Below are 12318 nucleotides of genomic sequence, written 5' to 3' on the forward strand. Positions count from 1 at the left end.
AGCCCTTCGAGCCTGTTCCGCCATTCAATGAGATCACGGCTGATCTCCAACCTAACTCCATATACCCGCCTTTGGCCCATATCCCTTAATACCTTTGGTTAACAAAACTCTATCAGTCTCAGATTTAAAATTAACAATTGATCTAACAGCAACTGCCATTTGCGGAATAGAGTTCCAAACTTCTACCACCCTTTGTGTGTAGAAGTGTTTCCCAATTTAATTCTTGAAAGATCTGGCTCTAATTTTTAGACTATGTCGCCTAGTCCTAGACTCCCCAACCAGCGGAGATAGTTTCTCTCTATCTGTTCCCCTTAATATCTTGAAAACTTCAATCAAATCACCCTTTAACTTTCTAAATTCTAGGAAAGATAAACCTAGTTTGTGTAATCTCTCCTTGTAACTTAACCCTTGAAGTCCAGGTATCATTCTGGTAAACCTACGCTGCACTCCCTTCAAGGCCAATATATCCTTCCTACGGTGTGGTGCCCAGAATTGCTCGCAGTGCTCCAGGTGTGGTCTAACCAGGGTTTTGTACAGCTGCAGCATAACTTCTACCCCCTTGTACTCTAGTCCTCTAGATATACAGGCCAGCATCCCATTAGCCTTTTTGATTATTTTCTGTGCCTGTTTATGACATTTTAATGATCTATGTGCCTGGATTCCCCCCAGGTACACAGGTAATATGGTTGACACAGACAACAATATTCTGATTTAGATTATAAGTTTCCTTTTTTCTTTATGTTTAAATTATTCTACTAGTTGTGCCTCCTCACGAGTGGCCATTTTTAGAATTGTTTTTCTGTCGATGGCACTGGGGTAACCCAGTGTCACCTTTATTGGTCACTCAACAAACAGGAATACATCGTGGTACTTGACGTAATAAAGACTCACTACGCACTTGGTTGTACATAAAGCAAGGCTTTAATCGACTTGTAACAAAACATGGAGGTCTAGTTAGTAGTCACTAGCTTCCTGTTTCCAGATTGTCTCTGGCCAAGTTGGGCCCACGCCCAAGTATTTATACTCCTCGGATGGCGCCCTCAGCTGGCCATTCAGTAGTACTTCCTGAGTTACTTCTTATAGAAGTTGCGATTTATGACAGTACTTTACTGCATCTCTGTGAGCGCCATCATGATTTCTTTGAAAGGTTGCCGTGGTTAATATTTCTGGTGCCCCACTTTAAAGGGTAAATTCAGCAATTCCTCGCTTGCAGGTTGGAGAATAGTGCTCCTTCTTCTTGTTGATAACTTCGATTGATGACTGGTCCCATCACCAATTAAAAAGGAAGCAAGAACCCCTTTTAAAGGGGGACAACCAATAAACTGTAAATTAAACAACATTTAAAGGAAACTTACCAAATTAAATTAAAATTTTGTTTAGTGGCGGGGGGGTGATAGAAACATAGAAGATAGGAGCAGGAGTAGGCCATTCGGCCCCTCGAGCCTGTTCCGCTATTTAATGAGATCATGGATGATCATCCAAACTCAGTGCCCCGTCCCTGCTTTCTCCCCATATCCCTTGATCCCTTTAGCCTTAAGAAATATATCCAACTCCTTCTTGAATGATGATGCACTCCAGTCCCTCTGGTGTTTGTGGGTCGCGGAAGGCCTCAAGCGTGTTGGTGGACGCCCCGCGCTCCATCTCCAGGGACACCCGGGTGCAAACGTAGTCGGGGAAGAGAGGTGGGTAGTCAGGCTGAGCAAACCCCCCGCCCCCTGCTCCCACCCCCCCCCCCGCTCCCCCACTCCTCGACCGCTCATTGTCTGGACCTGTTAATGGCCACCTTGGCCAGGCCCAGGAGCAGTCCTCTGAGGAGGTCCTCAGACATGCCCGCTCCCCCTCCGCACTGGGCGACTGAAGTACAGAGAATCAGTGCTATATGCCGTTGTGAAAACAGAAAATGCTGGAAACACTCAGCAGGTCAGGCAGCATCTGTGGAGAGAGAAACAGAGTTAGCGTTTCAGCTCGATGACGTTTCTTCAGAATTGTTGAATTTCCCACCCACATTCCCTTCAAAGGAAGCTCCCCAGTTGGGAGCTGAGAATAAATCAATGTACACTTCAATGTACTCCTGTTTGAGATGAACAGAAGTGGCCTTGTAACCTCTCGTACAGCATCCACGTGACCTTTAGAAAGATGAGCAACCAGGAAACCACTAATACGATAGCAAAATACTGCGGATGCTGGAAATCTGAAATAACCACAGAAAACGCTGGAAAAACTCAGCAGGCCAGGCAACATCCGTGGAGAGAGAAACAAGAGTTAACGTTTCAGGTCGAAGACCTTTCATCAGAACTGGAAAAAAGCAGGAAAAGGAACAGATTTTAAAGCAAGTTTAGGGGCTGGGAAATGGGGGAGGGGATGAAAGAACAAAAGGGGAGGTCTGTGATAGGATGGAAGGCAGGAGAAGTAAAGAGGCATTAAGAGATATTCAAGGCGAGACGAGATGGTAATGGGACAGGTTAAGAAACAAAGGATGGCTCTAGATGGAGTGTAAAATGCGCTGGCAGAATGAAAGACAGCTGCCATGTGGGAGAGAAAAAAAAAGGCAAAAACAAAAAGTGTGGATAAAAAATATATATGTGATAGGGGCCTGTAATGATCAGTAACCTGTCATTCTAGAATGGTACACTAGGTGGAGCTGTAGAGCTGTATGTATATAACACTAGGCTACCCACAAGGCAGTAGTCAAGATGGATGCCTGCACATAGAAGTCCACATGCTGAATAAAGTGACTAGCTAGAAGCTAGCTGTTCATAATGAAAACGACTAGTTATTAATGAACATAACAGGGCTGAGGTTATGATCTGAAATTGTTGAACTCTATGTTGAGTCCAGAGGGCTGTAGAGTGCCTAATCGAAAGATGAGGTGCTGTTCCTTGAGCTTACGCTGAGCTTCCGTGAAACAATGCAAGAGGCCGAGGACGGTGAGGTCTGAGTGGAAATGGAGCGGTGAATTAAAGTGACAGGCGACCGGAAGCTCGGGGTCCCCCTTACGGACTGAACGGAGGTGTTCCGCAAAGCGGCCGCCCAATCTCCACGGATGCTGCCTGGCCTGCTGAGTTTTTTCCAGTGTTTTCTGTTGTTAACCAGGAAACCACCCGGAGGAGCTGCAAGGGCCTATTTTTCTACTATCTGATTCTCCCCACTCTTTTCAAAGTGGTGTTTCCTTGCTGGGTTATATGTTACAATGGTCTCAGGCATTTTCTAATCTTTACCACTTCATGTGTGACCTTTGGTAGCGAGTGTTGACAGGCTGCTCCACCATGGTGAGTGTCGGACTGCTATCTTGGTCCTTTTCGTCTCGTTACGTTAAACGCCAGATTGCACACACATTCAGTTGCAGCAATGCAGGATCAGTCTTTATTGAAATCTCATACTTCACAAAACCAGTATGAGAGCTGAGACATTATATTGGCTCGGTGGGCAGCACCCTCGCCTCTGAGTCAGAAGATTGTGGATTCAAGCCCCCACTCCAGAGACTTGAGCACAAAAATCTAGGCTGACACTCCCAGTGCAGTACTGAGGGAGTGCTGCACTGTCGGAGGTGCCGTCTTTCAGATGAGGCGTTAAACCGAGGCCCCGTCTGCTCTCTCAGGTGGACGTAAAAGAGCCCACAGCACTATTTCAAAGAAGAACAGGGGCGTTCTCCCCGGTGTCCTGACCAATATTTATCCCTCAATGATCATCAGTAAAACAGATTATCTGGTCATTATCACGTTGCTGTTTGTGGGAGCTTGCTGTGCGCAAATTGGCTGCTGTGTTTCCTAAATTACAACAGTGACTCCACTTCAAAAAGTACTTCATTGGCTATAAGCGCTTTGGGATGTCCGGTGGTCATGAAAGGCGCTATAGAAATGCAAGTGTTTCTTTCATCCAAAACCAGTACGAGCTCTGTTGAGACATCATACTTCACGATTCCAGTATGAGTTGTGATACAGTGGTTCACTCACATCTCTTATATCATTCTTTACCTTTGATTTACGACATTCCATGCACACTACCAATAAATCATAGTACATCAAAGATACATACAAATGACAACAGAGTAACAGCATGAACTAAACATACACTTAACTCTTCTAATTATTTTATCACCATGGTTATATTGTCCTACCATAAACCCTTCCCATGCCCATAAACACAAGTGACAAAGCATTATAATGTTTAGGAGAAACTCTATACCCTGCGGTGTCCACCGGTCGCGGAAATTCCTGCTCATGATCACTGTACAGTGACACTTGCTGAAAGTCTGCATGCGTGGACTTTGGGCAAAGGACAGGATTGGGGTTGGTGGTGATGCACACTGTGGGAGTGAAAGTCCGCACTGCCTGGGTACCTCGATGTCCTTTCTGTGCTGTCTGTGATAGGCACGCAGGTCAGACTTCTGATTTCTCTAGATATCCTTGCCTTAGGCCCGCTTACAAAACACCCTGACATGAATCAGTCATTCATGAAAGAAAGACTTATGAAATAATACTGAGCGGCCTAGGGGTGGCGCTGTCCAGCTTGCGCAGGACATTCTTGACAGGAACTAGTGAAGGACACAACTAGACCTCCATGTTGTAAAAGAGTTGATTAAAGCTTTGTTTAACGCTTAGACCAAGTGCCTAGTAGTTTTCTTACATCACACCCCATGCTCAGCAGAAAGCTGTTTTAACTCATCATCTGGTGATCAAACAGACAGCCCAGAAAGGACATTGAGGTACCCAGGTAGTGCGGACTTTCGCTCCCACAGTGTGCATCACCACCAACCCCAATCCTGTCCTTTGCCCAAAGTCCACGCATGCAGACTTTCAGCAAGTGTCACTGTACAGTGATCATGAGCAGGAATTTCCGCAACCAATGGGCACCGCAGGGTATAGAGTCTCTCCTAGACATCATAATAATTATAATTTACTTATTGAGTCATTCTAGATTCTTTCTGTTGCTTTATTAAGCATATTAGTTTAATTGGACCTTTTGCTTTTTTTATTATATTAGTGGTGCCACGTTACAAAGATTTTATGCTTTTTTTATCCTCTGACACTGGGGCAACTCCATGTCATGCCTATTGGTTTAATTTAAAATGGCCCACAGTAACTGAGCCCAATTGTAACATCCCCTACTCCTGGCCTGGATGAGAACAGCTTAGTTAGTACAGAGCAGGTATAGATAGCCCATATATTTTCAGCTGCTTCACCAGACCTTCCCTCCATCATAAGGTCAGAAGTGGGGATGTTCGCTGATGATTGCGCAGTGTTCAGTTCCATTTGCAACTCCTCAGATAATGAAGTAGTCCGTGCCCGCATGCACCAAGACCTGGACAACATCCAAACTTGGGCTGATAAGTGGCAAGTAACATTCGCACCACACAAGTGCCAGGCAATGATTATCTCCAACAAGCGAGAGTCTAACCACCGTCCCTTGACATACCATCGCTGAATCTCCCACCATCAACATCCTGGGGGTCACCTTTGACCAGAAACTCAATTGGACCAGCCACATAAATACTGTGGCTACCAGAGCAGGTCAAAGGCTGGGTAATCTGCGGCGAGTGACTCACCTCCTGACTCCCCAAAGGCACAAATCAGGAGTGTGATGGAGTACTCCCCATTTGCCTGGATGAGTGCAGCTCCAACAACACTCAAGAAGCTTGACACCATCCAGGACAAAGCAGCCCGCTTGATTGGCACCCCATCCACCACCTTAAATATTCACTCCATCCACCACCAGCGCACCGTGGCTGCAGTGTGTCCCATCTACAAGATGCACCGCAGCAACTCGCCAAAGCTTCTTCGGCAGCGCCTCCCAAACCCACAGCCTCTACCACCTAGAAGGGCAAGGACAGCAGGCGCACAGGAACACCATGTGGTAAACCACTGTTTGTATTCCACTGTGTACATGCCTGGACATGCCTCGGCTGACTCCTCCCACAAGTCCTAGTATAAAGGTGACTGCTCCCCAGCCCTTTGTATTCTGGACCGGTCGACCACTCGAGGCAGACCTTCATTCTTTTGTTAATAAAAGCCTTTAGTTACTCTCTTAACTCTCAGTCTTTTATGAGTAATTGATAGCGCATCACACCACCACCTGCAAGTTCCCCTCCAAGTCACACACCATGCTTGGAAATATATCGGCCGTTCCTTCATCGTCGCTGGGTCAAAATCCTGGAACTCCCTCCCTAACAACACTGTGGGAGTACCATCGCCACACGGACTGCAGCAGTTCATGAAGGCGGCTCACCACCACCTTCTTAAGGGCAATTAGGGATGGGCAATAAATGCTGGCCTTGCCAGGAACACCCACATTCCAAAGAATTATAAAACAAAAATCAAACTAGGGGCTCTTTATAGCTCAGTTGTTCAGTAAGTAATCAGGAAAGTGTCTGGATCTTTTAGTCAACAATGCTAATTGATTTTTTGGGACTTATTTTCCCCACTATTTTTTAACCTTTCTCTAATTATTCGATGATAATTTTATTGAGGCTTTCCCAATAAATGCTGAGGTTTTATTACAACATACTTTGGCAGAATCTGATTCAGTTTGTTCAATTATTTGCTTGAAAGCAATAAAATTGACAGCAATGCTCCCTGGTAGACATGGGAGGCAGATGTCATACTTATGTATTGTAAATATAATTGACTTTTTACAGTGTTATACTACTTTTCATTTATTATTTTAAAATATATTACAAATCCAATTTAAAAGTTGTGTTATGTTCATGTGTTTCCATACATTTTTCCCTTAAATATTTTCTCCCCCTTTTATTATTTTATTTTATCCCATCTTTTAGTTTCCCCTGTACTAGGCCCCCAACTAAAAAGCCATGCGGAAGTTTTGCTTTCAGGCCCCTGCCAGTGTTACTGTGTAACTGGCCCTCAGGAAGTTCTTCAGCTTGATCTGTCCTCTGGTTATTCCTCATTCTTCACAATAACTTGCATTTATATAGCGCCTTTTGCACAGGAAACCATCCCAAGGCGTTTCACAGGCACGTAATCAGCCAAAAGTTGACACCAGGCCTAAGAAGGAACCATTAGGACAAGTAACCAAAAGCTTGGTCAAAGAGATGAGTTTCAAGGGGCGTCTTATATGAGGAGGGAGAAGTGGAGACTGAGAGGTGGAGAGGTTTAGGGAGGGAATGCCAGAGCTTGCGAACTCAGCAGCTGAAGACATGGCTGAGATGAGGAACGACTCATGGGTAAGAATTTCTTTGGTCACTTTACGTAGCAACCTTGTAAATGGGTTTGCGAAGAGCTCCTCTGGTTGACATTTCTACCAAAATTGGAATCACAAGCTCATTCGCGCTTGGTCAGAGGCTGGGTATTCCGCGGCAAGTGTCTCATCTCCTGACTCCCCAAAGCCTTTCCACCATCTACAAGGCACAAGTAAGGAGTGTGATGGAATACTCTCCATTTGCCTGGGTGAGTGCAGCTCCAACAACACTCAAGAAGCTCAACACCATCCAGGACAAAGCAGCCCGCTTGATCGGCATCCCATCCACCACCTTAAACAGTCACTCGCTCCACCACCAGCGCACCGTGGCTGCAGTGTGTACCATCTACAAGATGCACTGCAGCAACTCGCCAAGGCTTCTTCGGCAGCACCTCCCAAACCCGCGACCTCTTCCACCTAGAAGGACAAGGGCAGCAGGCGTATGGGAACACCACCACCTCCAAGTTCTCCTCCAAGTCACACACTATCCTGACTTAGAAGTATATCGCCGTTCCTTCATCGTCGCTGGGTCAAAATCCTGGAACTCCCTCCCTAACAGCACTGTGGGAGTACCTTCACCACACGGACTGCAGTGGTTCAAGAAGGCGGCTCACCACCACCTTCTCAAGGGCAATTAGGGATGGACAATAAATGCTGAGCTTGCCAGCGATGCCCACATCCCATAAGCGAATAGAATATGCATAGCATCCAGAGCAAGTCTTCCTCCCACTTGTGGGATTGTGGGTACAGGTCTGAATATATGAAAAATGACGAAGAGGAAAAGACCTATTGGTCCATCCAGCCCGTCCCATATAACTGTGATGTCTTGTGCATCACAATATGTATACACATTCCACCCCACCTGGAAGACATGTAGGCCTGGAGTTTCTGCTCCATTGCACTGGTTCTTTTGGCACAATTCGCCCGAAAATTGGCGTAACCAGCAAAAAGGATCACGGAATTTTAAACGCAAATTGCGTTCAGCGCAAATCGAGTTTTCGCGATCTCTTGCGCTCGTTTAAAAAACATTGCACTGGAAGCCGGCCCCGCCCACAGCACTGGCCACACCCCCCCACCCCCAGGATGACTTAATCACTTTTTCCATTTCCGATGCCAGGTCATCGACCTGACACGTTAACTCTGTTTCTCTCTCTCCGCGGATGCTGACCGACCCGCTGAGCTTTTTCAGCATTTTCTGCTTTTATTTCAGATGTCCGGCATCCGCAGTGTTTTGCTTATGAATTAATCACCATTGGGAGTATCGAGGAGGCTTTAAAAATTAAACTGGTTCTGTTGGGCGCAAGGACATTAACAGGAACGTTTTAAAAGCTTTTGAATGTATTTTTTTTTAATTAACTAAGAAACTGACTACTGCACCTCAATATAACTAGAAAATAGTTTTGTCTAATTTTTAAAAGTAATTTTCAGTCATTTAAAATCAGCTTACTCACAGGTGGTGGACGAGACACTGTGATTTAAAATGCCTATTTTTTGTGAAAAGCCCATTTTCAGCTGTATTAATCAAACTGCACCAAGCTAGCACTCTTAAATATATCGAGGAATAATTTTTTAAAATATGTTTTAAAATTCTGCCGAATTGCACTGGTTCATGGCAGAATTTGCATTCAATGATATGCAAATGAGTTTGAGCAGAAACTTGAGGAAATAAAACTTTTCAAAGCGGGCGGCAAATTTGGGCAAAATTTGCATCCGTTTCACTGATTGTGCCCAAAGTGGAAACTCTACCCCGTAATCTCTTGGAGAGGCGACAAGCCAGATAAAAACCCAGGTCAATTAGGTATAGAGAAAATCTGGAAAATTCCTCTCCGACCCCCTTAGATGATCAAAACTAGTCCAGCGGATTGTTGTGTCCGTCAGTAGTAAGACACAAGACTGCAGGAGAACGGTACAACAGGTGTTTACTCAACGTGGTTCACTCTGGAACTGAACTGTACAGGTTACTACTCAGTGCTATATACAGGTGTGGTCACTGCCGGTACTACAGTATACATGAGCTGTAAAAAGTAGTTCCCCCCTTAAAGGTATATACATTACAATTCCTCCCCTTTTAGATTAACAGTACCATAACACTCATTTAACAATTAAATATCAACTAATTACAATTAACACTTTTAACATACAATGTTAGCTGAAAATAGTCCATTTATATATTCAGTCTTTGGGGAGGCTTCCTGATCCTTTCTGGATAGCGCCTTTCCCGAGTGTCTCGCTCTTGGTGCGGAGACGATTCTGGCACCCTGTCGTCGGTTGGGTAATCAGCTTCTGATGCTACTGTTTCTGGGGTAGATGCAACCTGTACATCGGGTTCCTCACCAGGTACGTATGGGCGAGGCATGGGGTTGACTTGTTCCTGTGACTCTAGGATCTGGTCAGCATGGCGTCTCACGATGTTCTCCCCAACGTCCACTGTGTACATTAGTGGGCCCTGCCATGTGCATATCGTTCCTGGCTGCCATTTTTCTGTTCGGTAGTCGTGGGCCAAGACTGGTTGCCCTACCTTGAAGCTCCTTGTTGGCTTCTCATGGATGTGCTGGAATTGCTTACTCTCAACATCTCTTCGTACGTTTGGTCTGAGCAAATCCAGGTGAGATCTTAACCTTCGGTTAAAGAACATCATGGCCGGGGCCTGGTTGGTGACTGCATGTGTCGCATTCCGGTAGGCGAACAGGAAATTGTCCACCTTATGCTGCAGCGGAATGTTGTCATTGTACATAGCCTTTATTGCCTTCTTAAAGGTTTGTACGAACCTCTCAGCCAATCCATTTGTGGCTGGATGATACGGGGCGGATGTGTAATGCCTTACCCCATTCTTCTTCATAAACCTCCGGAACTCTTCGGACACAAACTGTGGTCCGTTATCGGAGCAAATCTGTTCTGGCATGCCGTTCCTGGCAAAAATGGTCCGTAGGACTGCAATAGTTTTCTCCGTGGTGGTGGAGGACATTTTGATGACCTCAGGCCATTTCGAGTGCGCATCCACGGCTATTAAAAACATTGAGTCCATGAATGGACCAGCAAAATCAATATGCACCCGTTGCCATGGAGATGAGGGCCACTCCCATGGGTGTAGAGGGGCATGTGGTGGTGCATTTTGGACTTTCTGGCATCCTGAGCAGCTCTTGGTCAGGTCCTCGATTTGTTTATCGATTCCCGGCCACCACACATAAGCCCTGGCAAGGCTTTTCATTTTTACCCCTCCCAGATGACCCTCATGAAGCTCATTGAGCACTCTATCCCTTAACTTGGGTGGAATTACCACTCGGGATCCACACATCAAGGTCCCCCGGCACACTGACAGCTGTTCTCTTCTTGTCGAGAATGTTGGCAACAGTGAGTCGCCATGTGCTGGCCATCCCTTCACCGTCAAATCATATACCCGAGACAGTGTCGGGTCATTTCGGGTCTCCTTTTCTATACGAGCGTTAGTTACCGGTAGGTATTCAACTATAGTCGAATGAAATATTTCGACAGGATCCACTGCTGGTGCTTCCTCCGCAGTAGGCAGTGGCAGGTGTGATAGCCCATCAGCATTTCCATGCTGTTTCGTGCTCTTATATTCAATCTCATAGTGGTGCGCCCCTAGAAAGAGTGACCATCTTTGTAGTCGTTGCGCAGTCATCACCGGAACGCCCTTCTTCGGATTAAAAATGGAGACAAGAGGCTGGTGGTCAGTCAGCAAGGTGAATTTCTGCCCGTGCAGATAGTGATTGAACTTTTTCACTCCCCACACTAGGCTGAGGGCCTCCCTGTCAATCTGGGCGTAGTTACGCTCGGCTGAGGTTAGTGATCGTGACGCAAAGGCTATTGGCCTCTCTGAGCCGTCTGAGAATTTGTGCGACAGCACCGCTCCAATGCCGTAGGGTGACGCATCACACGCCAACCGAATTGGTAGTGCTGGGTTGAAATGGGCCAATACCTCTTTCGATGTGATTAGTGTTTTGCTCTTCTGGAAAGCTCGTTTACATTCGTCACTCCACTTCCATGGCACTCCAGTTTGCAGTAGGGCGTTCAGTGGGTGTAGTATTGTAGACAAATTTGGCAAGAACTTATGGTAGTAGTTTACCAGCCCGAGGAACGACCTCAGTTGTGACATGTTTTCCGGTGCTGGAGCCTTGACTACTGCCTCAATCTTTTCTGGGGACTTATGTAACCCCTCTTTATTGATAATGTGGCCACAATACGAGATCTGTTTTTTAAAAAACTCGCATTTGGGGCGGTTAGCTCGGAGCCCATATTCCTTCAATCTAGTGAGCACCTGCTCCAGGTTGGCGAGGTGATCACTGTCATTTTCGCCCGTGACCAGGATGTCGTCCAAATAACACTGGGTTCCTGGGATCCCTTGCAGGACTTGTTCCATTGCCCTTTGCCAAATAGCCAGAACTGATGCTACCCCGAATACCAGCCGGTTGTATTGGTAGAGACCTTTATGGGTGTTGATTGTGAGGTATTTTTTTGATGCTTCTTCTACCTCCATTTGCAGATACGCCTGGGCCAGATCAATCTTAGTGAAGCGTTTCCCTCCAGATAGCGAGGCGAAAATATCTTCAATCCGCGGAAGTGGATATTGCACGGTGTGAAGGATTGGGTTCACTGTTACCTTAAAGTCCCCACAGATGCAAACCTTCCTTGGTTCCCCAGGCGTGCTGCTCAATGACTTTTTCATCACAGGGACGATGGGTGTAGCCCACTCGCTCCAGTCTACCTTGGACAGTACTCCTGAACGTTCCAAACTCTTCAGCTCTGCTTCGACGGCTGGGGGTCTTAAAAAATTTTGGGCTTGCGTTTTCTTCAATTTTAATTGTTGCTGTCATGCCTTTTAGTGTTTCGAGTCCTTGCTGGAACACTTCTTGCGCGTCGGTTAGGATCTTTGACAGTCGCCCAGGTGTGACGTCGTCATCCTTTTTGGCAGCCACAGTCAGTGCTTGTATGGAATGCCAATCCAGCTGTATTTTCCGGATCCATTCACATCCCAGTAATGGTGGTCCTCCATCTTGCAATACATACAGGTCTAGTTTTGGTGTTTCCTTACCGTTATATATAACGGTCACCCTTATTTTTCCTTTGGGGTAGACTTTTTGCCCCGTGTACATCTTCAAAATAATT

The sequence above is a fragment of the Somniosus microcephalus genome, chromosome 8 (genome assembly GCF_052327205.1).
Source record: "Somniosus microcephalus isolate GS21.2 chromosome 8, FLI_Smic_1.0, whole genome shotgun sequence".
In the NCBI taxonomy this organism is placed as follows: domain Eukaryota; kingdom Metazoa; phylum Chordata; class Chondrichthyes; order Squaliformes; family Somniosidae; genus Somniosus; species Somniosus microcephalus.